At 34.2% G+C, this 27,470-nt stretch overlaps 1 long non-coding RNA gene across 3 annotated transcripts; it reads right to left on the reverse strand.

The window, feature by feature from the left end:
• Nucleotides 1-5,269: 5,269 nt before the first annotated feature.
• On the reverse strand, nucleotides 5,270-27,470 carry LOC143687067 (uncharacterized). Of its 3 annotated transcripts, none has more exons than XR_013177383.1 (6): nucleotides 27,372-27,470; nucleotides 17,243-17,360; nucleotides 9,236-9,455; nucleotides 6,776-6,844; nucleotides 6,294-6,326; nucleotides 5,270-5,336 (listed from the first exon to the last, which is right to left on the reverse strand). It is a non-coding gene; the product is annotated as an uncharacterized LOC143687067 (long non-coding RNA). The 3 variants fall into 3 exon arrangements; XR_013177386.1 differs by having other exon boundaries at nucleotides 17,243-17,308; nucleotides 27,372-27,468; XR_013177396.1 differs by lacking the exons at nucleotides 17,243-17,360; nucleotides 27,372-27,470 and adding an exon at nucleotides 10,552-10,600 and having other exon boundaries at nucleotides 9,236-9,396.

Genomic DNA, 27,470 nt, shown 5'->3' on the forward strand with positions numbered 1-27,470 from the left:
GACTGCAATTGCAAGAGTGAGCTCAACCAAGACCAAAAGAAGCACTATCTAAGGCCAACACAAATTCTCAACTCACAGAAGAACAAATTAAATAAATGATAGTTGTTTGAAACTACAAAATCTGGGGGTGATTTCTTATGCAGCACAAGTTACTTAACACCAGAGCAGAGAATTCAAGTTATAAATACTAAGTTTACCTCATGGCCATTTACAAAAACGAGGAACATAATCTCTTCCTATTTATGTAAATAACAGCACTTACAGTCAATCACTGCATATTTTCTGTGAAAAAAATTTAAGGGCATAAGCTCTGGAGTCAAATTATATGGAAGAAATCTTCTTGGCTACAAAACCTAGCTTCGTCAGCTTTCAGTTGTATGATGTTGGCAAACACTCATTATCCATGTTTTCTAATTTGTAAAATAGTTTATAATATTATAGTCTTCATAAGGTTTCTGTGAGGATTAAATGAGTTAATACATATTATGTTCTTAGAACGGTGCCTGACAAATAGTAAATTCTACAGTTAGTGTTTGCTATTATTATTATTATATCGTCATCTCATCATCACCCTCATTATCATCATTTCAAACATGATTGGTCATTTAGGGTAAGGGGTGATACTGGGAGAGAAGAACATGGATGACATAAGAAAAGAATAAAATAAAATAAAACATGGCTTTTGGTGAATTAAATATGGTTGCATTCATATGGACTGAGGAGCATATAAATCAAATATATACAAGTGAATTTTGAAAGAGAAACAAGAAACCACAAATTAATAATAATGTAAAAACAGAATCTATACATAAAATTGCAAAGGAGTAAATTCAAAGAGTCAAAAAACAGAACTATGCTGAACGTCACATTTGCATGCAAAATAAAACATCAATGGGATACCAATATAAAGTTTTAGATAAACTCAGCTTTTTGAGATAAACTGAGTTTTCTTTTCAACTCCACTACGTTTACATATGCTACTGTGAACAACTTCCTTAATCTTCTGTGTCAAAATCTCCTTATCTATAAAAGAGGGATGATAGTACTTCAAACCACACGAAGCATCTTTATTATATTATGTTTCAACCTAATAATATACTTTACCTCTCAGGATGTTATGATGAATGAACTAACATGAACTTCATTAAACAGTGCCTGGAAAATAGCAAAATCTATATAAATGTTAGCTGAAATCATTATTAATCAACAAATTGGAAAAATTTTAAGAAATTCGAATACATTAAACTTTCATGATAAAATCAGGCAAAAACTAACTCTTGATTTTCCCGTCTATCCATACCTGCTATGCTCCAGTCTAGTCTTCAGTTTTTCAGCAAATGGCACGTCCATGTTTTTCTGCCTGAAAAGCACTTTTATTCGGTATGGCTTATTCCTGTACTACATTTAGAAGTCTGCTAGAAAATTACCTTCTCTAAGATGACCATCCTAACTACTTTTTCTCAACTAGTCTTTCTTGTTACTCTCTTTCTTTTCATATTATTCCCATATCCTTTTAACATTTTCTTGATTTTTAGTATTCCAAGCAATTATCTTTACCTTATATGTTTTATAATTATTTGTCTGTAAAACCATGAGAATATAAACTTCATAGAGCAGAGGACTTTTTAAAAATATAACCACTTTGAGATTTTTGCATACCATACAATCCAGCCACAGGGATGGCTACTAATAAAAAAAAAAAAGGAAAATAAAAAGTGTTTGAGAGGATATAAAGAAATTAGAACTCTTTTGCATTGTTAGTGAGAGCATAAAATGGTGCAACCCACTCTGGAAAGCACTATGACAGTTTCTGAAAATGTTAAATATAGAATTACCATATGAACCAGCAATGCCACTTATAGTTATATACCTAAAAAAAAGTGAGGATAGTGCCTCAAACTAATTTTTATAATAGCATTATTCATAGTAGCCAAAGGGTGGAAACAACCAAAATGGATAAACAAAATGTAGGATATATGCATAATGGAATATTATTCAGCTATAAAAAATGAAAAAATATGAGACAGGCTGCATCATGGAAGAACTTTAAAAACGTATGCTCAGTAAAATAAGCACAGCATATAAAGGCAAATATTGTATGATGTCATTTATAAGAGATTACTAAAAAAGCGTATTTGTGGAGAGAGAAAATACTTTTGAGATTATCAGCTGGTGGGGGAAGAGAGGGAGGGGAGTTTATATGAAACCAAAAATGGTGAATTGTATGCAACATGAACTCTATCTCAGTGAAGATGCGAAGATTTTTGCATATTCCAGATACAATTCTCTAATAAAATATGTGAAGCAAATATTTTTCTCCATTCTGTGGGTTGTCTTTTCACTTTCTTGATGGTAACTTTTGACGTAGAAAAGCTTTAATTTTGGCGAAGTCCAATTTATCCACTTTTTATTTTGTCACTTTTGCTTTTGGTGTCATATCTAGGATAGCTTTGCTTAATCCATTTATTAAGTTATATAATTTTGACTCTTGCATTTAGATATGTGGTCCATTTTGAGTTTTTATGTTTGGTGTGAAAAAGGGCTCCAACTTCATTCTTTTACATATATCTATCTACTTGTCTCAGCAACACTTGTTGTAAAGATTACCCTTTCCTTATATAATTTTCTTGGCACCATTGTTGATAATCAATTGACTGTAAATATAAGAGTGTATTTCTGGATTCTCAATGTTATGTTATTGTTTTTTATACCTATCCTTACATCAGTATCCTACTGTTTAAATTACTGTAACTAAAGAACATTTTGAAATTAGGAAATGTGAATCCTCCAATTTTATTTTCAAGATTGTTGTGGCTATTCAGTGGCCCTTCCATTTCCATATGAATTTTATATGAATAAAATGAATGAACCTGTCAACTTCTGCACAAAAAGCAGCTGGAATTTTGATAGGGAATGCATTGCATCTGTACATCAATTTGGGGGTAACGCCAATTTCATACTGTTAAGTATTCCAATGCATGAATATAGGATGAATTTCTATTTATTTAGGCTGTCTTTAATGTCTTTCAATGAGGTTTTGTAGTTTTCAGTATACAATTCTTTCACTTCCTTTAGTTAATTTATTCTTGAGTATTTAATTCCTTTCGATGCTGTTGAAATGGGAACTGTTTTCTCAAATTCCATTTTCTATTATTTCTGGAAAAGATATTATTTGATATTTTAAAACCAAACCTTATCATAAGGCAACAAATGCAATTCTTTCTTCCAGTCAATAGAAAATCTCCAAAAGAAAGAACATCTTATCACTCCATAACTGAGAGTGATAGGCTTCATGTGGGTAATCTGAGTTATCCTAAAGTGTTCTTTTTACTGTTGAAATATTTTCTCAAGAATAAAGAGCATTTTTGTCTTCTTTTCTGTTGAAACACCTCAGCTGCCACTGAAGCAGTAATTTCATTTTACATTATACATAGAATGGAATCCCATGATAGACAAACCAGGTTATGAAATAACATAAATATAGTTCTTGTTTGACATGTTCAAGTGTTTTATTACTGAAAGCAGCAGATGGAAATGTTGTACCTATGACATTTCTATAGAATGGACTTTTTGTAAATGGTTGTATTTAATTTTCTCAGAGATACCAAAGTTACAAAGTAAGTTTGCAAAACACAAATAGCAAAATATAAAAATGAAGGTATTCCTTTCACATAAAAAATTCAGAGTAAGAATATTTAAGCCACAACTTGTCTTTCCTATAAGAAATATAACTTTTTAATACCCATACTTATTTGATTATATATCTTGATAAATAAAATATTCCAATTATTTTCCATGAATACATTTGCAAAGATCAGAGTTTAAAAAAAAATGTATTTAACATTTTATAAATTGTTTGTGCATTATAGTCGACCCCCTCCCCAAAAAAGAATTTTAGGGATTAAGAAGGATATATTCATACTCCTGCTTCTCTATATTCCTTTTCTATTACCCCAGGTGGCAATTAATGTGTATTTATCTGACTGAGTTTTTGAAAAACAGAGCTCAGGAAATAAAATCAAATTCAGATGCAATTAAAAAAAAAGGTAACATTTTAGAAAGTTTTACCATTAAGTCAAACAAGCTGTTGTTTAAAAAGACATAGAAAAACACACAAAATAAAAATCACTCAATCAATTTTTTGTGTTCTTAGAATTTCCATAGATATCTCAAAGTGACCAAACGTTCTTCACTGAGTCTTGATACGTATTGTCAGGAATGGAAAGGTGTTCTAGTTTGCTAGCTGCCGGAATGCAACACACTAGATATGGATTGGCTTTTAATAAAAGGGGATTTATTTTGTTGGTTCTTCAGAGGAAAGGCAGCTAACTTTCTACTGAGGTTCTTTCTTACATGGAAGGCACAAGATGGTCTCTGCTGGTCTTCTCTCCAAGCCCCTGGGTTCCAACAACTTTCCCCGGGGTGACTTCTTTCTGCATCTCCAAAGGCCTGGGCTGAGCTGCTAGTGCTGATAAGGAATGCTGAGCTGCTTTGCTGTGCTACATTGCGTTCTTTCATTTAAGCACCAGGCAATTAAGTCAAATGTCACTCATTGCAGCAGACACGCCTCCTAGCCTACTGCAGATGTAATTAGCAACAGATGAGATTCACGTACCATTGGCTTGTGTCCACAGCAACAGAACTAGGTATGCTCACCTGGCCAAGTTGACAACTGAATCTAACTAACACAAAAGATTAAGAGCTAGTAACTCAAAGATGTCAAATTCATCTACCTTGTCTCAGGGAGCCAGTCTGGGTCTGCATAAACTGGTGATATAGGGATTTAGGCAGAAAAAGCTCAGGACAAGTAGGATGGAGGATTGGATGATTGGTTTGGCATGGGCATTTTTGTCATGAAGTGTTGAAAAGGAATAAACAAAGAAGGAATGTGGATGGAGTACCAACTGACCCAAATCAGATCTGCAAGCATGGTAAATCCACTAGCAAATAACTTTTACTTTCCCTAAAATTTCCTTCCCAGAGCACACATTATCTTCCAGGAGAAAAAAATGAATATTAACTGCATGGCCGATGCTTGATTTATCCCTGGAGGACAAAGTCAAGATCTCTGCAAAATGTGTTTTTAGCAGTGTCCCGACAACTTCAAGTCTTAGATCCATGATTAGGAGGACAAACTGTCCCTGCCTGGCAATCACTGTCATACTCTGAAGACAAGGGTTTCCTTAGAGATTATTTCCCTCACAAAAAAGTGTGATATTCACATTCTCCTGGTGTACAGACTTTGTTCAAATAACTATACAGTTGCATTACCTTCTGTGACTTGACACTAGAATCCCCTTTTCTTTGGCTTGAGGATTTGTGTAGCATCTCTTCCTCTGAAAATACAGATATAAAGAAGGAGGGAGGAGATGGCATTTATGCATTAGTGCTTGGCTTCAAATAAGTCATTTCACCTGACTGCACCTGAGATTACCAGTAACAAGATTTTGCAGGTAATGTTAATCACTAATGGCTCAAATTCAAAAGGGAAAGAAGGGGTTTAACCCAGGTTTATCTGATTCCAAAGTTAATTATTTTTCTAATAAACAGCATTGTCTGCTAAAATAAAACATTTATTTAGTACTCTAATATATAAATGAGGTCTGTTAATAAAGGAATTATAATTTACTTAGTGCTATTGGAAATAAACGTTATTTAGAGGGTGCCTCAGGATCTTGTATTTTCTCAGAATCATAATTGAAATCACTAATTTTTTTTTTTTTGGTTTTTTTTTTTGCTTGGGCAGGAATCAAACCCAGGTCTCCGGCATGGCAGGCGAGAATTCTGCCTGCTGAGCCACTGTGGCCCGCCCTAAAATCACTAATTCTTAATCACAATTTTCACATCTATGAGTTTATTTGATTATTATCTATTGCCCCATTTGATTACTTAATTCACCATTGTATAACCAGCCCCAAGCTTTCAATCCAGCATATGATCAGTGCTCAAATATTTATAGAACAAGTGATTTGATGAAGGGTTGGCTGATTTCATTATTAAAGTTCTCAGAGCAGATGTATGGAAGACCTGACTATTAGAAAGTCTTACTTTGTAAAACACTTGAAGAAAATGAGACCTGTCATTAAATTTTCCTCATATGTATGTCTCAAATATAAAAAGTATTGAAACAACTAAGCAACTAAACCCCATCATTTTTACTTACAGCTACTGCCATTTGAAAGGACATTTGCAAAAGTGATGGAGAACTTAAGAATGAAATACATGTTTTGAGAAAAATAATTCTCAGTGTGGTCCATCTCAGTTGAAGGAAATGTATTACCAGAAATACTTACATAGGGGTTGTATCTCCAGCACCTCCAAAATCTCTGTAACAATAAAAAGCAGAAAGCCAAAGCTACTGAAATGTAACATATCTGATACATTTATATGCTGATAACATTTCTGCATATTAATATCTGAAACTTGAACAACAACAAAAGAGACAGAATTCCTTGAAATATGATAACACCCCTCATCCAAGGATATACCAGGTAAAATGTGGACTTATTTAGTTTATTAGAAGAGAATTTGCACATTTGCCAAAACAAAGAAAAAAAAGATATCAGACAAGACCAAAATGGAAGATATTCCCCCAAAGCCCTTGGTGAAGAAAGTTTGGTAATTAATTCCACAACCATGCCTTAGACATATCTATATAATGTATTTTTAGTCATTTGTATTTATGTTTAAGTCATGTGTTTTAACAAAACATTTTTTCTGTGGTCAGAAAACTTATTATTCTACCAAGCAAACAAAAATTAGATTTGCAACTCACAACACAGAGAGAAGAGGTCAGCTAACTCTATTCATTATGTGTTCTCTTCCTTTCCTTGGTCTGACTTCCCTGTTGAAAATAAATCAAATATCACTTCCATTCATACACTGGACATTTGTAGTGGCCATTAGTTCTGCACCCCATAATTTATCAACTCCAATCATGTTTGAACTAAAGGAATGTGACTAATTATATGTATGACATTAAACCAGAGCCAAAATGATCCTTTTGTTAAAATCATTTTTTCGTACACTCTTCTGAATCCTAAGAGCTACTGAGGGTGGCTGAGATCACATCTCACAGGTGTCCCAGATCATTCTTAATGTTAGCATCACAGGAAAAGGCAGAGCTATCCTTGTACACAATGAATAGCTCTACTGCGAAAGCTCATTTTCTTTTGTTTCCTAACTTACTATAAAACATACTTTTTCACATCAGTGTTAGAAAGCAATAATATTAAATTGTCAGCAGTTGAAAATTGATATAAACTGTACTTATAAATTCATTGAATCTGATTAGATCTATTCAAAAGCCTTAGTGTTTTTGACAATTTAAATAAGAATTATGAGTGGGTAATTTTTTTCATCTGCCTTGAAATATCATATTATACAAATACGTCCACAATAGAGATGTAGTACTGTATATTACACATTTCTGTGAAATATATCCTTGTATAGAAAACCTCTAAACTAGCATCCAAAATCTTACTATAAATGCATAGATAGATAGATAGATAGACAGACAGAGAACAGAGAGACAGAGAGACATGAAACTATTAGAATCAGAGTCTACTCTTTGCTCCCCAGGCAATTTATTTTAAGCTCTTTGAGGCTCAGCTCCCTATCTGTAAGGTCCAGACAAGAATGTATGCTATCAAACTTTAAATCTAATAACTGTTATTAGAATAGAATGTACAAGAAAAATATATGAAAAATAGGTCCTAAAATGTATATAAAATTCATATTTTACTTTTTAAAATAGTTATTTTCATGAAAAGGAAGGCTATATTTTTAAAAATTGATTAATGTTAAAAGAAAGGTGCTAAAAATAGTAATCCTCTTCCCCACACTTCGCCAGCACCACTTTCTAATCAGCAACATTCAAAACCTTTGGGTATTTCTTCTGCCCTTAACCACTATATTTCTACATAATATGTTTATATAATTTTCCTATATATATCAATTTGATATAGTATTTATTGATATCCTATTAAAAGTGATTTAGCACTTTTGGATCTTCTATACTATATCCCCAAATTCCTGCCCTATCCATTTTATCAATAGCTATGTTGAAATTGCTGGATGGTTACATTACCATTGACTATGTAATATATCAGAATTAAGTTTCCATTCTCATAAAAGTTTTTTTTCTGGAATTATTAGTCACATTGTTACATGTATCTCTGGAGCTCTTTTTTTTAATATACTTAGAACTGTCAAATTACAATAATTGTTCAAATATCTAGACACATTTTGTGTTGATTCATTTCCCCCCTGAACATCACCCTCCATAAGTCTCCATCTTCCTACCCTAATGTGAACTGTACAACTGACCATACTGGGAATTACTTCCATTATTCTCTTTTGGGGATCTCCCGTTTCATGAATGCACATTCCCCAGAGCTTCCTTTAAAAAGGGAACAAGAGATATAATGTATTTTAATTATTTGTATGTTCTTATCATATTCTCCCACTTAAATGAATTTGGCTAAGTACAGATTTCTCTCTCTGCATCTTCTCTGGGTGGTATCCCTTCTCAGAATCATAAGGAACAATGTGCTGTTGGATATTACAGTCTTAATTCCAGTGAGACGCACAGCCAAAGATATGCATTCTACTGTCTCCCAGCTAAAACCTGTCCTTGCAAGGATATGGCATAAAAGAGAAGAAGCAGAGTGAATCTGCTAACAGAGAAACTTCACATGCACCAGCCTTCATGCCAGTGAGAGAAACAAGAGGCTGATAGCACCTAGAAGTTTTCAAACACACCGATTGGTGTTTATGTAAACCAATCGTTCTTTCATCAGCGCTCGATACCCCCTAATTTCCTATCCAGTATCTCCTTCAGGGCAGGGCACAGATCTATTCACTTCTCTACCCAGATCAGCCTGCTTAAAATATAATACCATTTAAATACACTGTGTGAACTGGTAGTTTAAGTTCTATTATTTCATGTTTGGGAAATCTTTTCTATTTTATTGTGCATTTCTTTAAAAATCTTTGCAGAGAGATAGAACATCTATCCCTTAATATTTTATGGACAACAGCTGGCATTAAACAGAATCCATCTGTTTTTTTTTTCCTTCTCTCTGTACTTTAGGTTCTACTTTTTAGTGCAAACCAAGTTTTTCTTCAGATTGCTAGTGTACTTCTAAAATGCCATGTTAAGTTGAATTTGTTTGGTATATTTTGTCACTTTTACTCCTTACCAATTTACTATGCATGATTGAAAACAATATACCTTCAGGGCTTTGAAGTAATCCCTTGTCTTCTAGGATCCAATATTGAGAAGTCCAGTGACATTCTGATTCCCAATTAGAATGTTTGCTCATTGTTATCAAGGTGGAATTTACTAATGAGCAATCAGACAGTAAGATGATTTTTTTCTTGGGGTGTCCAGAACTTCAAGACAAAATCATCCAACACATCATTCATAAGTAGAAACATCTCTGCAAACAGAACTGTGGTTTCAGTTAGTTCCTTTGTTCTATAGTATCAAAATTAATATTTTATAAGTGTAGTAGGAAAATAAAATGTACAAACTAAACACATGAACGTAGAGAAGTTTATACACAATCTCTCCCTGATAGCTACAACTATTGAAATATGCTAACTTAAATAGAAATATGTGATTATTTGTCATGAAATAATTTATTACTCTTTAAAACATGAAATGCCATTAATCCCCCTAAATTGCAACAAATATGGTATTGGGCTCTGGATACTGTCCTGTTAAGATGCTTCATGGTAACTGGCTCTGTCATTTTTTTCCTTTTTCATATGAATAATAAAGTGAACTCAAAGATATCCATGAGCCTAAGGCTATTTTAAACATTTGAGGAAATTGGAATATTGTCAAATAGAAACTACATATAAATATATTATCAGGAAAAACTACCACATTTAAAAAAAGACATAAGTATTACATGGCCAAAATATAAAATCTTGATTCATCAGACAACTTGTCAGTTTTAACCTCATTTTTCAACACGTTTTCATTGAATAATAGTGAGACTAAGAGAAATCTCCAAGTTCCTGTGCTTTCTGATCCATTGATTTGTTCTGTGACCTTCTGTCTTGACACTGTTGGACCTCAATTTCACAATCTATAAAACCACACTTGTTAGACTGACTATTCAATCCATTATTCTGGTTTCTGAGAGATATTTGGGACCAGGGTTGGGGGAGGGAGGTGTGCTGTGGAAAAAAACAACATATCCATCTCATTTCTTTATATTATGCAGTTCAAAATAATTCATCCTTTCTATAACATTTATGTCATTTTATAAAGCTTTAAGAGATTGTACTAGCTGTAATTGGAGAGAATTATCTTCAATTTAAATCTATATTATTTAAAGTACACTTAAATGTAAAAAACATATTACAGAATATATGATGGCAAAAATTATTTTTCTGTAATGAACATATTTTATTTTATTTTATTTTTTGGAAAAAAGAGAAAGGTCTCTTAATGGTATTTAACATAATGATATGAAGATAATGTCATTCAACAAATAATATTCAGAATTCTAGCTACAATGTATAATCTCTACGTACCCCTTATATAGAGTCAATATGCTATTCTCCTCTCTGCAGATACGGCCATTTTCTGTTCTAATGTATGTGTCAAAAAGTAGAGAAATAGAGAATAGAAAATCACCTTTGTGTTCAACTATCATTATTTGCTCTCGAGTTTAAGGATATATAATGGAGTAGGCGGGCTCATTGAATGAAGAAGACTAACAGTAAGCAGCTATTCCCACAGTATTACAACCACGCTATTCCAAAGGTCCTTTTGAGAAAGGCTTCCTTAAAAGCATATCAATAGGCTTCAGACTGGTTGAATTCAGCTTTATTTACTTCAAGCCTAAGAATCTGGAAATCTTGCCTCCTTACAAGGTGACCATTAATACCTTTCATTTGTTTTTCAAATATTTATGGACCATTTATTTAAAAGGCAGGAAATGTCAGCAAGAAGAGTTCAAAACAAAATGATACTTTTTAATGCAAAATGTTTTATGGATAATTTAGAAGAAAATAAGCTGGATTTAATAACAGATTTTTGTTGGGATATTAATAACATAGTAATTGTATATATGGTATTATTATATAATTAATAGACTATATTTTGCACTATATTTATATTAATGCAAATACAATACAATTAGTACAATACACTTAATTCAATTAAATAAACATATATATATTTAATACAGTACATTTTGAGAAAGGAATTTAAGGAGTAAAACTTTCCATTAATGACTAGGTAAATTAAATCTCCATCTTAAGTTCTTAAAATTATTAACCTAAAAATTTATACACGAGGCATCTAATTATAATTTTTAGCTATAAGCCATTAAACACACTTGTAAAATCAACTTTATTTAATGACCAAAAACTTATATGATCTCAAATTATTTAAGTATTCATAGTACTCCTAAAAATCTATGAAAATGTGCTACTTGAGAAAGTGTCAAGAGGAGCAACCCCTCTCCCTGAAAAATATAATCCCTTTAAATTGTTTAATATGCCTTCAAAATGCTATGATGTTTTTCCTCCACAAAAGCAACTCTGCAAATCACCATCTCTTATACTGAATAAGATTAAAAATGTTTAGGTACAACTATTACACTACAATGTTTAAAAATTTTTCTGTATGAGAAAATATCTATAAATGATGTAAGCTATGCCACTATATATTGGTCCAAAAGTGATACTCTTTGATTAAGTAATCAGGAACATCTATGGGTTAAGCCAGATGTCCCCAAAATCAGGTTATCAGTTTACCTTTACACATACTGTATGTTTCAAGAGAGAGACTAAAGAGAAAATAGTTCCTGATAAATGAAATTCTGATTTCATACTGTGTAATTTAGGTGTGAATTATCACACTGCTTCATTTTACCAATCAATTCAATTAAGCTGCATATTATAAATGTGTTGGATGCCTGCCCTCTTTCCATAGCATAAAATAACATCGTCAATGCTGACTACATGGTTTTATCATATTAATTGTTAATAACCTCAGGAAAGAGCCTATTTATCAGCTCTTTATTAGCCTTCCATTTTACCGTTTTATGTGCCCCACCAATTTTGGGTTATCTGTTGGAGAGGGCAGAATGGTGATTTTCTTTCTAGGCACCTGTATATAAGCAATTGGGCTTACCATTTAGGCCCTGGAACCCTTGCATATTGTTCCGTGCTGTATCTCAAAGAGTTCTAGTGAACACAAATGGTCCAGGGTATAAGTTTATTATGTTATACTGAGGCAAAAAAAGGATAGGCAATTTCCAGTTATTTATGACATCAGGCTAGCAGTGAAGGTGTGTAAAATTGATACCAGTTTGTACTAATTTCAGATTGATTCTCATGTCAATTACACAAGATGGTAATTCTGCCAAAATTTGTCAGTAGTTTGGAATTTAATCTTAAATTTGATTGTTCTGACTTTTGCCAAATCTTCACAGCTACTTCAGGGAGAAAACAAAATCTCTTAAAAGCAAAACCCTATTACGGGCAATGACAGTTACCAAAAAGGAAGCATGTTTCTTCTTCCTTAATGATTGTGGCTAACAACAAGATCAATTTCAGAATCAACATACAATTGGACAATGATCTTTCAGCCTAGCTAATATTGGGATATAGAATAATGTATTAGTTAAAGTATAAGACAGATATTCTTTAAAAGCACACACACACACACATACACACTGTCTTATTTTATATATACATCTGACATCCACATTGGAGGTAACTAAAAAAGAAGTTTTATTTGAATCAGCATACACTTTAATCAATGCCACAGAGAACAAATTTGTGTTTTTCTCCAGCATACAGAAGAAAAATCAAAACAAAAAATAAAACAAAGCAAAAATTAAAATAAAGCAAAACAAAACAATAAAATAAAATATATGGATGCCAGAGAGGACAGAGATAATAAAAAAATGTATAAGTAAAGAATTATAGATCTTTCTCAGGAAGACAATAATAATTAAGAAATAAATGAAGGCAAAGCACAATCAATAAACCTTTATAAGTATTTTACAAAAGGAAATGGAAAGTAAACAAGTAACATATTTGCTGTTTAAAGGAGTTCACTATGTTTTAAGCAGAATAGATAGAAGAGTTTTATATAGATATATATATCCTACTAAAAGTGCTGAATTTAAAAAGTTAAAGAAAAATTCCTGAGACTTTGACAGTGAAAAGAATCAGATTGTTCTCACACACACACACTCCAAAAAAAATCACAGTAGTCTTAGATTTCTATACAAAGTAAACATAAAAGAATATTAGAACTATATGAACAAACACCACTTTTAAAAACTCCATATATAATTAAACTATTAAATTGAGCATTTAATGATATTAAATACACATTTTATAATACTTAAACTTTAGTAATAAAAAATCATAGACTTTGTCAGAAAACATACATAACAAGAGAAAGCATAAATATATAATGCAGATTTATAATAAATAGATATTCAAAATATTTAAGCAAATGTAAATAGAACATGTAAGTTGTAATATGTAAATATGACATGAAGGCAAAAATATTTTTAAAAGATTGAAGATGAATATTTTTGAATATATGAATTTTGATTACATGAACCAAAAGAAACCACTCAGAATATTGATAGATGAAATATAAAACACACATAAGCATACACAAAATATAGGAATGAAATACGAAAATATTTGAAAGTATATATCAAAAATTTACTCTTAAAACAAAAACGCTTTCTTTTCAAATGCAGGAACTTATTTTTAAACAGTAAAAATTATACCCAAAGATCTAAGACGTGGTACTTTATGTCACCATTTCTGAACTTAATGCTATAAACATATAAATTAATACTAATAGAAAAAGCTTTATTCCTTAAAAAGCAATAAAATAGGGACTTATAGAAAACCCTTTGACAACTGCTATTTTAAAAACTGCAAAAATATGCAGATTTTGGAATTTTTTAAACATGGATAAAAGAACTGTGGAGACGTTATAAAATATTTTGAGTACTTAATATAATTCTATATTAACAAATTTAAATTTCTATAATGTATATGAACTTTTAAGAGATTATGAATAACAAAGATAAGGGAATTAAAAACATCTTAGTGGATCAATAAATATGGAATACTTAAGGAAAAATATTTTTAAAATAAGTCTAAAGATGATGGAACTCTAGAAGGTTTATAAGTAAGCTCTTGTAGATTTCAAAATGATCTCCATGATCTATAAAATGTCTCAGAACATAAGAAAAAAATGGAAAACTCCCAACAATAAAAATAATAACATGATAAGACTAGCAAAAGCTACATAACAACACCACTTAAAATGCAAAGGTTTTCTATAAATTAGAAAAATGGTCAAAGGAAAAAAACATAATTCACAGAATAAGAACTATAAAGGGGAATTGACTTATTAGTAGTATATAAGTTAACCATTAATGAAAGGAAATAAAATTAAATAGCCAAAATGATACTTTCAAGAAGTAAAATGGGTACTCTCATGCATAGTGACAAAAATGTAATATGATGCAACTTTTCTGGAGGGCAATCCAGTAATATACACAAAGAATATACACATTTTCGAGAGTAAATATGCATTGTACCTGTAATTCCATTCTGAAAACATTTTACTAAGAAATTGATATCCATAAACAAATTTAAGTACAGAAATTTTTCATTGCTAACTTTCTTTTTTTTTTTGGCATGGGCAGGCTCTGGGAATTGAACCTGGGTCTCCAGCATGGCAGGCGAGAATTTTGCCACAGAGCCACTGTTGTACCGTCATTCTAACAAATTTTAATAGCCAGAGAAATTAAACAGCATAAAAGTCCAATACATATAATATGGCTTAATTATTTTTGTGTATCCATGTAATAAAGTACTAGGCAAATTAAATGCCACATTTTCGAATAATAGTCAATAATGTGAAAAATACTTATGGTAAACTGAAAAACACAAAATGTATATATATATATATATATATATGTAATGTGCAAACACAACATTCCCTGTTTCCTGTGGTAAACAGGCCTGAAAGCTAATATGAGGCAAAAAATGTGTCACATTTCAATCAGTTGGTGAGGGTCGATGCAGAACAGAGAAGCCTACATGTCCCTTAGATTCTTCTAAGACATGCCTGCACACAAACTACTATCTCAAACTTCTCTACCCTCACACCTTCTCTCTTACCTACCCATACAGTAAACAACCATGGTACTGCAGAAGACAACTAAAGCTTTTCCCTTTCCATCTTGAGCCAAGTAAATGTATTCCTTTGAGGAAAACAAAGGAGATCCAAGAAAACCACTCATAGAAATAATGGTAGGGGCATTTAGGAAAGCGAACTTGGCATCTTATGCCACAGTTTGACATCTTTGTACATAGTATATTGCCCATTGCCTCCTGAGCTTATTTGAGAAAGTTCTGAAAAGATTTGTGAAAAAACAGAAGCGGAAAGAGGCATCCATAGAACAGACCCACACTGGTATGACAATAATATATGAGATTCCTATCAGTCCATTGTAGGATATTGTCCAAGTGGGGGACATACTAGAGGTGGGGAAGGTTAGTGAAAGGGTGAAAAAGTCTGATGAAAAACAACTTCCAAAGGCAGTGAACTGTGCAGTAGGGGGTTCCCTATGCATCCTTCAATAATAATCACACATGAAGCTCAGTTTTGACACCTGACCTAGACTGTGTTCTTATACAGCCATGTTACTGAAAAGCTCCGTGCAATAGCGCCCGATTCCCATTCCTATTTTCCATACCAGTATAGTAGGGGAGCAGGAACGAGGGATAGCATTTAACTATTGAGGAGCAGGGCCTGTTTGCATTCCAGTTCATGTCAGCACAAGTCTACTAGACATGAATGGGAAAAGACGACGTCACAAGTTTTGAACCAGGTGTGGGGTTAAATTTTTTTAATAGACTTGATCAGACTGAAGTTTGTGAGAACTGAAAGAAACTGAAAATATGGGGGTCTTCTAAAACTCCTTTCTTTTTGAATGGAAAAGAGTAGTAACTGACATCAAGCCGCGAGGGATACGCATGGACCAGACAACTGCAACTGCTGGATCAAAACTAGCGGTGACACAATGAAAGGTATACATGTATATGTTTGTGTATATATAAGACTCTGAATTAAAACTTAGTTTTCAATTTAATATGTCATTGTATCCTATTTTTAAATAGTAATGGGTTCTTATTGACAAGACTTCCTAAGACATTGACAACAATTACTTTAACACTCAGTTCAAGCCCTTCCAGGCTCAGTTGAGAGCCTCATCAATGGATTTCCAGGTGAAAGATATTTGGGTCCAGGCATTTTAGAAATACACCATTTTACTTACAGTTGTAAACAGAAAACTGATGTGATTTCCAGAGCTAATAGCCAAATTGTGTGAAAATTTCCTTACAATGATAAGGAAATCCTAAATGATAAATAGTCCTAAGGATATACTATATTCACTTATAGGGAGAATTTAAGTTGCCATTTGTTACCACAAATTATCATAAAACTCTATGCTTCAGGTTTTCTTTTCCCCTTTACACTAGGAATAAGAAAGCATTGTGACTTTTTTTTTTTAATTACTAAAATTTGAAATTTCAAATATTTTTAAAATATATTTCATTTGCTGGCCCTTTTCTATACCGAAATTCATTTATATGTGGAATCACCAATGATATTCTGAAGAAAACAGTCTGTCATTCTTTAAATGAAACATTTGTAGAGAGGATTATTTTGATATCAAGCCTCCAGTTCATTTTGATGTATTTGCTGATTGCGCCAAGATCTGCAAAGAACAGTTTCTATTCTCATGCTGATTCTAAATATTAAAATCTATATTATGACCTTTGTATTAACAGACATGATATAATTTTAATAATATAAGACTCCAGCTACATATGCTAGGGTCCTAGTGGCTTCAAATTTAAAAAGACATTATTACTGGGTGGGCCATGGTGGCTCAGCAGGAAGAGTTCTCACCTGCCATGCTGGAGACCAAGTTTGAATCTCAGTGCCAGCCCATGCAAAAAAAAAAAAAAAAAAGATATATTATTACTTCTCAAAAGCTTTTGTCTTTGGTAGAATGGCTTTTACACAACTGAGTTAAGAAAAAAAGAAAAAGTACACAGAGTACTAGCACCCAAAGTAGAGTGAAAATGCATGTCTCCACTTGAGCACTTTTTGCTTGTCATTCATTTCATGACCTAAAAATCACTCTTGAGTATGTACCTTTGTCTCCTCAATCTTCGTTTTCCTTGGTGGTCCTCTGTATCGCCATAAATCATTCACCAGCTTCTGGGGTGCAAACAAATCAGTGACTCAGCAACAAACAGCTTTCTCACTGGCACTTCCAAAAAACACAGAAGAAGGTAAATAACCACTAGTACATTTGGAGTAAAGTATGCAATGTCAAAATAGTTGAATGGCTAGTGTCTTGTTAAGAAATAAGATGGTCACTGACAAATACATCTGTGCTGGTTTGAAAGGAAGTATGCCCCCTAAGAAAAGCCATGTTTTAATATAAATCTCATTTCTTAAAGGTAGAATAATCCCTATTCAATACTGTATATTTGAAACTGTAATGAGATCATCTCCCTGGTTGATGTGATTTAGTTAAGAATGGTTGTTAAACTGGATTAGGGGATGACATGTCTCCACCCATTTGAGTGGGTCTTGATTAGTTTCTGAAGTCCTATAAAAGAGGAAACATGTTGGAGATTCAGAGAGATTCAGAGAGAGCAATACTACAAAGCAGAGAGTCCACCAGCCAGTGACCTTTGGAGATGAAGAAGGAAGACACCTCCCGGGGAGCTTCATGAAATAGGAAGCCAGGAGAGAAAGCTAGCATATGACGCCATGTTTGCCATGTGCCCTTCCAGCTGAGAGAGAAGCCCTGACTGTGTTCGCCATGTGCCTTCTCACTTGAGAGAGAAACCCTGAACTTCATCGGCCTTCTTGAACCAAGGTACCTTTCCCTGGATGCCTTTGATTGAACATTTCTATAGACTTGTCGTAGCTGGGACATTTTCTCGGCCTTAGAACTGTAGACTAGCAACTCATTAAATTTCCCTTGTTAAAAGCCATTCCGTTTTTGGTATATTTCATTCTGGCAGCTAGCAAACTAGAACAATATCCTTAGACGCCACCATAATTATTTAAAAGGAAAAGGTACTGCTGAAATCACTGAGCATGTTGCTGGGACCGGCGATGCTCTGAAAGAAACTAGTGGCCTGCATGTTTCCTTTAGAAGGTGGGAAAAAAATCCCAATTATAATATCAATAAAACGTATATAAGCATTGTATAGTTTAATGTGGGTGACATCTGATTCGAAACAGCACCTTTGTGTGTTGTCACATGCCAGTGCCTGTGGATTAGAAAATGCAGGCGTTTTCTACAATTGTCAGCTGAAGATCAAATGACGGTTTGGAGAATTTAAGATATTTAACCTGTCTTAAAGTAATTGTTTGCCAGGGTCAGCATCTTATTAAAATCTTATCCTTTATTTCATCACCCTATGTTCATTTTCACTATGCTAGTTATTTTCAGACTGTAGTCTGCAGTGATATAGATCTCTGCTAAAGAACCTCAGTGATCATAGTAAGTAAGGAAGGGGGAGAGTAGAAGCAAAACTGCCAGTGGCACCCTGCCTCTGATGGTTAAGTTCATGTGTCTTGACCAGGTTTTGGTGTCCAGTTGTTTGATCAATCAAGCACTGGCCTGATTGTTATTCTGAGGACATTTCATGGACTTCAGTCATTAGTAAGTTGATTGTATCTATGGCTGAGTGTATCTACAATCAATTGAGGAGATCACCTTCAACAATGAGAGGAGTCTCACTCAATCAGTAGAAGGCTTTAAAAGAAGTATGATTTCGGCCATCAGAAGAGAGAATTTCCATCTCTGTTTCATCCAGCTTCTTCTGGGGAATTTATTGAAAACCTTCATCGGAGTTCCCAGCTTGTAGTCTGTCCTATGGAATGTGGAGTTGTACAACCCCACAGTTATGTGAGAAAATCTTTATAAAAATCTCTTGACAGATACTTTATCAATTCTGTATCCCTAGAGAACCCTGACTAAAACACTGCCCATTTCCATTGGTTGTCTGTATAGAGATATTATGTAAAATTATATGAAAAAATGATATATATATATATAATATAACTGAATAACATGAACAATAACAAACTTTCAAGGCAAAACATTTTGCTACATTGTGTTCCCTTTTTCAAGTGGCGATTGTTTAGTGACTCCGAGGTAAATATATTAGTCCATGAAATTTCCCTAGTAAGAGACAGAAATTGAAACCTCAGGATCTTTTAAAGGATAACATATTTAGGTATATATTTTTTTGCTGCTAACTTTGTTTATACACCAAGTTTTAGTTAGTCTATTTAATTTATTCGATTTAACAAATGTAGTAGTCAGCTACTGGGCCTGTCCAGTACCTCTTCTATGAGAAGGGTAGAGATAGAGCCCTCTATGATATGTCCCTGACTCTTAGTACCACTTATTGAATCACGGTTGACATAGGACCCAAGCTGGGCCAATTGCATTACTTCCCAGGTATAAAAAGCATACAGGTAAAGCATGCGAGACCTGAAGGCTGAGCCACCTTAATAGTAGAGCTTCACAAACTAAAAAATTGCAATTGTATCCCATTCTGAAACTTATGTTTGTAAGTTTCCCTTTCTTCCCTTTCTTTGCTTAAGTTAGCACAAGTCCTCCCCTCCCACCTCTCTTTGAAACCAACATATCTCACTGAAGAGAGCAGTCATTTAAAGAAACTCTTATGTTTGATAGTTCAGAGTTTTCTGTTGTTGTTGTTACATTTTTCATCTTTCCCAATGAATGACTTTAAGACATTTACTTAAATACTGTTATATTTTACAATAAGTCATCAATCCATCAATGTGTGGAATTTTTCTTAATTTATTTCTCTTATAGTATATAATGAATGCTAATGATCCAAATATAGTTAAAATTACATCTCTTTAAAGTCTGTTAAACAAATCAATGACAGTGTTTTCCAGATATTAAATTCAGTTTCTCTTTTCTTATTTTCTTCTCCTAATCCTAAAAATGCATTTATTTACTTGAGAAACTTTACTTTTTGTATGGTTATCACTCTGCTAAAATATCTAAAAAGGGACTATCTAATTTCACAATATTATTTCAAATTTGATCATTAAAGCATATGGGATTTTATCTAAGACCATATGCTAAAATAGGGCTATCTTTAAATGGCCACTATATGAAGCAAAATCAGTATATTCTGTTAGCAAAAGTGTGGACGATATAAAATGAGTAGCTGTATATAGAAGATTTTAATGGTGATTATACTTTTGAAACTTTATTTTATTTCACACTATTTTATTTTATTAACCAAGGGTAAAGAGGGTGCCTTACACAAGTTTAAGCAGCTGTCATTACTCAATTAAAAAGACGATTTGAGAAATAAAAGTCTCATTGTAAGCTGCTGAATTGAGTCATTCTGAAAGTCTTCTAATCACTTTTATGGTTTGCTCTTAATAGTGGTATATTAATACCTTATATTCTCTTGGTTTGGGCACCCATTAATACAAAATTTAGTACAATAACCTCTCAACTCTCCTCCATAGCTCCAGTTTCTTTCTTTCTTGCCACCCCAACTGCAATCTAAACTATGTCTCACTCATAGATTACTCCTCAAAAACACCACATGAATCTCTCAGCTTATAAAAAACATTTTTTAAAAACCTTTAATCCCATTTTAAGAAAACAATTGAAAATTTGGGGGAGGCGTTCAAGGATCTCCAAATTGATACTTTCTTGTCCCAATCATAACTAATTTATATAGCTAATTATCTTTATTGCCTGTTATCACATCCTCATGATAAATTTGGTAAATATATTTAGTTATTCCAATTCTACAGATGAAGAAACCATGGCCAAAATTATGCAGATAATCAGTAGAGACTTGTGTTTGGTCCAAGTCTGTTCAGATTCCATAAGATATTTAACAGAAAATGGGTTCTAAGGTGAAGCAAATTTAGGAAAATAATGCGTAATAGATATGCATCTTGGAAATTCAAAGTTTCTACTAGCAAAAATTGATTAATTCAGTATTTTCCAAACTTTTTGGACCTCGTTACATTTTTTAATGTTCCACTAATAGCATCACTAGTAGATTATTATAGAAGTATTTTTTGTCTGCAAATATACAGAAGAAAAATCTCAGTACTCCCTTCCCCTGGGGACTGCTCCCTAATCTGCATGGTTGTAGCATTATTATCAATGTTATATCCTCCTCTACGCCATGCTGTAGTGTACACACTACCCAGGCTGTTCACCGAGAGCACCACATACCCTGGGGCATAGTAGTTATTTCAAGAGTAGTAAATGATCTAGGCAATGCCATTAGAAACTTTCCTGGCTGTAAGGAAAGAAAAGCCACCTTTACAGAGGTAGGTCCCTAGCATGCTGAATAAGCATAAAGTCAAAGTTTGGAGAAAATAACTGAGACTCCTAGGTCCAACTATGTCTGAAACCAAACGTACCCTTGAAATTTACAGCTGCAAAAGCTCATGAATTTTCTTTAGATCTAAGTTCATTTTAACTGAGGTTCTGTCATTTGCAACCAAAAATATTTTTGACACAAAACACATGTGAAAATTGTGGGCCACATCATATACTTGGGCAAAACCTGTCAAGATTTATCTATGCTAAAAAATAGGACATTTAATTTTCATCATTATATATATAGATCTTGACAAATATTTGCACCAGATTATTATCTTTTCAACTATCATTTCTCTGTGATATAATGTATATTTAACTAACATCAAAGGCTGCTAGTCATTTTCCTTTTTAATAATTATAGTACATTTTATACTGAGTTTGAATCATATAACTATTTAGCTAGTTTCTAGAACTCTGTCATGTCAAGTTCCCTGAAACATTAGCTCCTGGTTGGGGATTCTTGTGAGAGTGACTTAGTAAGATACTTTTCTCTAGTGAAATATTTAAAGGAGTAAGGAAATGGGATAGGAGAGGAAAACTGGCTTGCAAAGATGTGCATACAGGTAAAATCCAGGCTCAGTTTCATGCCACAGAGAATTATTTCACATGACTGTCCACGGATTGCCTTACCTAGAAGCAAGGTGATTATCATACCCTGAGGGCACTTTGAAGGAGAAGAATGCTACACAAACTAGGAGCTGGGTGACCTCTGTCCAGCAAAGGGAAACTTGGTAAGCACCAACATATCCTACAACTTTCAAAAGCATCAGAAACTTCTGTGAAGTAGTTTTAAGTAACTGCATGATACAATCTAGAACAAACTCAGTTGTTAGAATCAGGTTAATATAAGTTCAAACTCCAGCTCTGGAATTTAATTTCTAGGTTAATATGGGCAAGTTATTTCATATTACTGGTCTAGAAATAATAATGTATTCCATTCCTTGTGAGGAATAGAGGTGATATATTTAAACATATTGCTACATACTAGGCACTCAAAAGCTCCTAAGTGTTAATATAAAATCAAGCACCTTTCTGGGAATATGACAGAAAAGGATAGGTTGAGTTCACCCCTGCTCCAAGAAACAACGGGACGGGAGAAGGGACGGGAGGGCGACTGAGATGGTGATTCTAGGGTATAAGTGATCTGGGAGGTTCTTCTGCACCACAGAGGGAGGCCCTGTTTGCAAAAACTGAGGAACTGAGAAGCAGAGAACCGGAGACCAGCTGGCTGGTGCAAACAGCCTAACAGGGAAGCCTGGGGCCCTCGGGAGCCCACCTAGGACTAGGAAGTAAGCCAAGCCGCATTCCTTGAGTGCGTTGCCCTCACCAGCACAGCAGCCCCATGACCCACAACTCACCCCACACCCCATTAACCTGAACATGTTACCCATACCCCCTCCCCTGTGCTCCAGTGCCCCTGCCCCGTCAACCCCCCTCCCAGCATGTACCTGCTCCACCCCAGGCATGCACGCCTGCCCCAGCCCAACCCATATCTCCAACAGAAATAGTCTAGCCCTACATCCCCCTCACTACTCCCTATAGGCAGTCACCAGTGCATAAAAGCTGCAGGTACTTACCTCCATACCCAGGCTACAACAACTCCCAGCCCATACAGTCATGCAACGCCACCCTGCCCCACCCCCAGCTCTGAGCATATGTACATCAGTTTACAGCACTCCCAGATCTGTGCATGTTCATGGCCCCCAGTCATGCCCCCAAGATCTGGACAAACACTGGCCTGCACAGCTGGGCCACATCCACCCCCAGCCCACACAGGCACAATGCTGACCCTCTACCCTGGGCTCTGTGCATGTGCACAAAGAGCACCAGGCCCTAGGTGCACACCAGGGCCCAACCCCCTCAAACCCCTGCAACTACACAGCCACATCCTCCCTGCCCCCATGTGCAGATGCTCACAGGCACCAGCGCAGCATTCCCAACCTGCACTTATACCTGTGCTGCAATGCCCCACTTCCAAACTGCAAATACAATGCTTTAGACTACTGAAGGAAATCAACTTACAAAGTAAACCAATCAAGATATTTACATGCCACAAAGACAACAGAAGTTCACTAAGCATATCATGATGCAGACAGGTATAGCCCAGCCCAACAACCAAATTAAAACACCAGAGGAGACACAGACATTGGAACAACTAATCAAAGATGTTCATATAAATCTACTAAATAAAATAAATGGGATGGCTAATGACATAAAGGAAATCAAGAAGGCACTAGAAGAACATAAAGAGGAATTTGAAGAATAAATAGAAAACTAGCAGATATCACGGAGATTAAAGATGCTGTAGACCAAATAATACACTAGAGACACGCAACAGCAGATTTGAAGAGGTGGAAGAAAGAATAAGCAAACTAGATGACAAGACAACTGATTTCAAGCACTCAAAACAGCAAATGGCAAACCAAGATGGAAATATTTGAATTGGATCACAGGGAAATGATGGACAAAACAAAGTGCACAAATATAAGAATCATTGGTGTCTCAGAAGGAGAAAAGACAGACAGGTAAAGGGCTAGGAAGAGTAGTTCAAGATGTAACGGAGGGAGAATTCACAACGTTTATAAAGGACATAAATATGCAAGTCAAAGAAGCTCAATGAACTCCAAATAGAATAAATCCAAATAGGACTTCCCCCAAGACATATACTAATAAGTCTGTCAAATGTTGAAGAGAAGCAGAAAATTCTGAAAGAGACGAGAGGAAAATAATCTACTATATTCAAGGGAAACGACATAAGACTGAGTTCAGACTATTCAACTGGCACTGTGGAAGTGAAAAGGTAGTGGTATGATGTATTCAAGCTCCTGAAAGAGAAAGACTTCCACCCAAGAATTATTAACCCAGCCAAATTTTGTCCTTCAAAACTGAGGGAGAGATTAAAATATTCACAGACAAACAAATCTTGAAAAAATTTGTCAACAAGAGATCAGCCCTACAAGAAATACTAAAGGAAGTTCTGCCAGTTGGAAAAAAAAAAAAAAAAGACAGGAGAGGGAGGTCTGGATGAGGGCATAGAACTGAAGAGTACCAGTAAGGGCAATTTAAGGATAAAAATAGTTAGAGGGAAAAGAATGTATACATCTGACAAATAAAATCCAAAAGATAAAATGGTAGATTCAAGAAAAGTCTTTTTTTCAGTAATAACATTGAATATTAATGGACTAAACTTACCAATTAAAAGGTAGAGATTGGCAAAACGGATTAAGAATTATAATCTAGCTATATGCTGTTTATAAAAGACTCATCCTAAACACAAGCATACAATAGATTGAAAGTGAAAGGATGAAAAAAGATGTTGCATGCAAGTTGAAATCAAAACAAAGCAGGAGTATCTATACTACCATTAGACAAAGTAGACTTTAAATATAAAGATACCATAAGAGACAAAGAAGGACACTATATATTAGTAATGCCTATATTAAAAAACATAAAAGAGCAAAAATTGAGGACTTAACTGCTCTCCTGGAGGAACTCGAGATAGAACAGCAAGCTCACCCCAGAGCAAATAGAAGAAGAGAAATAACAAAGATTAAAGCAGTGTTAAACAAGTGGGAAAAAAAAAAAGAACAATAGAAAGAATCAATAAAATCAAAGGTTGGTTCTCTGAGAAAATCAATAAAATTGATGGGCCACCAGCAAGACTGACAAAGGAAAAAAAAACAGAGGGGCAGATAAGCAAAATCAGAACTGAGAACAGGTGCATTATCATAGACCCTGAAGAAATTTTTTAAAAATCATAAGATGATACTATGAACAACTATATGCCAACAAATTAGACAATTTAGATGAAGTGGACAAACTCCTGGAAACACACAAACAAGCTATACTGACTCAAGAAGAAATAGAAGAACTCAACAAACCAAACACATGTAAAGAAATTCAGTCATCAAAATCTTCCTACAAAGAAAAGCCCAGGGCCAGATGGCTTCCTGGGGGGATTTTATCAATCATTCCAAGAAGAACTAACACCAATCCTGTTCAAACTTCTCCAAAATATTAAGGAAAACAGAACACTACATAACTCATTTTATGAAGCTAACATCACTTTAATTTCAAAAACAGGTAAGGATGCTATAAGAAAGGAAAACTACAGGCCAATCTTCTAATGAACATAAATGCCAAAATTCTCAACAAAATACTAGCAAAGCAAATCCAACAACACATTAAAAGAATTATACGCCACAACCAAGTGGATTTTATAGCAGGAATGCAAGGATGCTTCAATGCAAAAAAATCAATTAATGTAAATCAGCATATTAACAAATCAAAAGGGAAAAATCACACAATCATCTCGATTGAAGCTGAAAAAGCATTTGGCAAACTTCAACATCATTTTCTTATAAAAACACTTCAAAAGATAGGAATCAAAGGTAACTTCCTCAATATGCTAAAAGGCATATGAAAAAACTGATAGCCAGCATGGTAGTCAATGGAGAGAGAGACTGAAAGCTTTCCCCCTAAGATTGGGAATGAGACAAGGATGCCTCAAGTCACCACTATTATTCAACATTGTGCTAGAAGTTCTAGCTAGAAAAATCAGGTAGGAAAAAGAAATAAAAAGCATCCAAATTTGAAAGGAAGAAGTAAAACTTTCATTATTTGCAGCTGACATGATACAAAACTTGGAAAATCCTGTGAAATCTACAACAAAGTTACCTGAGATAATAAATAAATTCAGCAAGGTGGTGGGATATAAAATTAGTGTGCAAAAATCAGTGATGTTTTTATACACAAGAAATGACCTAATTGAAGAGTCGGTTAAGGAAAAAATTCCATTCAAAACAGCAACTAAAAGAATCAAGTAACTAAAAATGAACTTAACTAGGGACATAAAGGACTGGTACACAGAAAACTACGTAACATTGCTAAAAGAAATCAATGATCTAAATAGGTGAAAAGACAACCCCAGTTCATGGACAGGAAGGCTAAATATAGTTAAGATGTCAATTCTGCACCAATTGATCTACAGATTCAATATACTACCCATCAAAATTCTAACAACATAATTTGATGACTTGGAAAAGCTTGTTACCCAATTCATCTGGAAGGGAAAGAGACCCCGGATAGCTAAAAGCATCCTAAAAAAGAAGAACGAAGTGGAAGGATTAACACTCCCTGACTTTAAAGCCTATTATAAAGCCACAGTGGTCAAAACAGCATGGTACTGGCACAAAGATAGAAGCATTGACCAATGAAATTGAATCGAGAGTGCAGTAATAGACCACAAAATCTACAGCCTTTTGATTTTTGACAAGGCCCCCAAATCCACTAAACTGGGACAAAACAGTCTTTTCAATAAATGGGCATGGGAGAACTGGATACCAATAGCCAAACGAATGAAAGAAGATTCTTACTTTACCCCTATACAAAAGCTAACTCAAAGTGAATCGCACACCTAAATATAAGAACTGTCTCCATAAAGCTTCTACAAGAAAATGTAGGGAAACACCTTTAAGACCTAGTAATAGGAAGTAGCTTCCTAAACTTGACACCCAAAGCACAAATAATAACAACAAAAAATAGACAAATGGGAACTCCTCAAAATCAAATGCTTCTGCACCTCAAAAGTCTGTCAAAAAGGTAAAGAGGCAACCAACTCAATGGGAGAAAATATTTGGAAATCACACATCGGACAAAGGTTTGATATCCTGTATACATAATGAAATCATACAATTTAACAAAGAACAAACAACCTAATTATAAAATGGGCTAAAGATATGAATAGGCATTTTTCTGAAGAGCAAATACAGATGGCTAAAAAGTACATGCAGAGAAGCTCATTTTCACTGGCTATAAGGGAAATGCAGATCAAGACTACAATGAAGTATCACCTCATACCTATAAGGATGGCTGCTATTAAACAAACAGGAAACTCTAAATGTTGGAGAGGATGTGGAGAAATTGGGACACTTATGCACTGCTGGTAGGACTGTATAA

This window comes from Tamandua tetradactyla, chromosome 1 (assembly GCF_023851605.1).
Source record: "Tamandua tetradactyla isolate mTamTet1 chromosome 1, mTamTet1.pri, whole genome shotgun sequence".
Taxonomy (NCBI): Eukaryota; Metazoa; Chordata; class Mammalia; order Pilosa; family Myrmecophagidae; genus Tamandua; species Tamandua tetradactyla.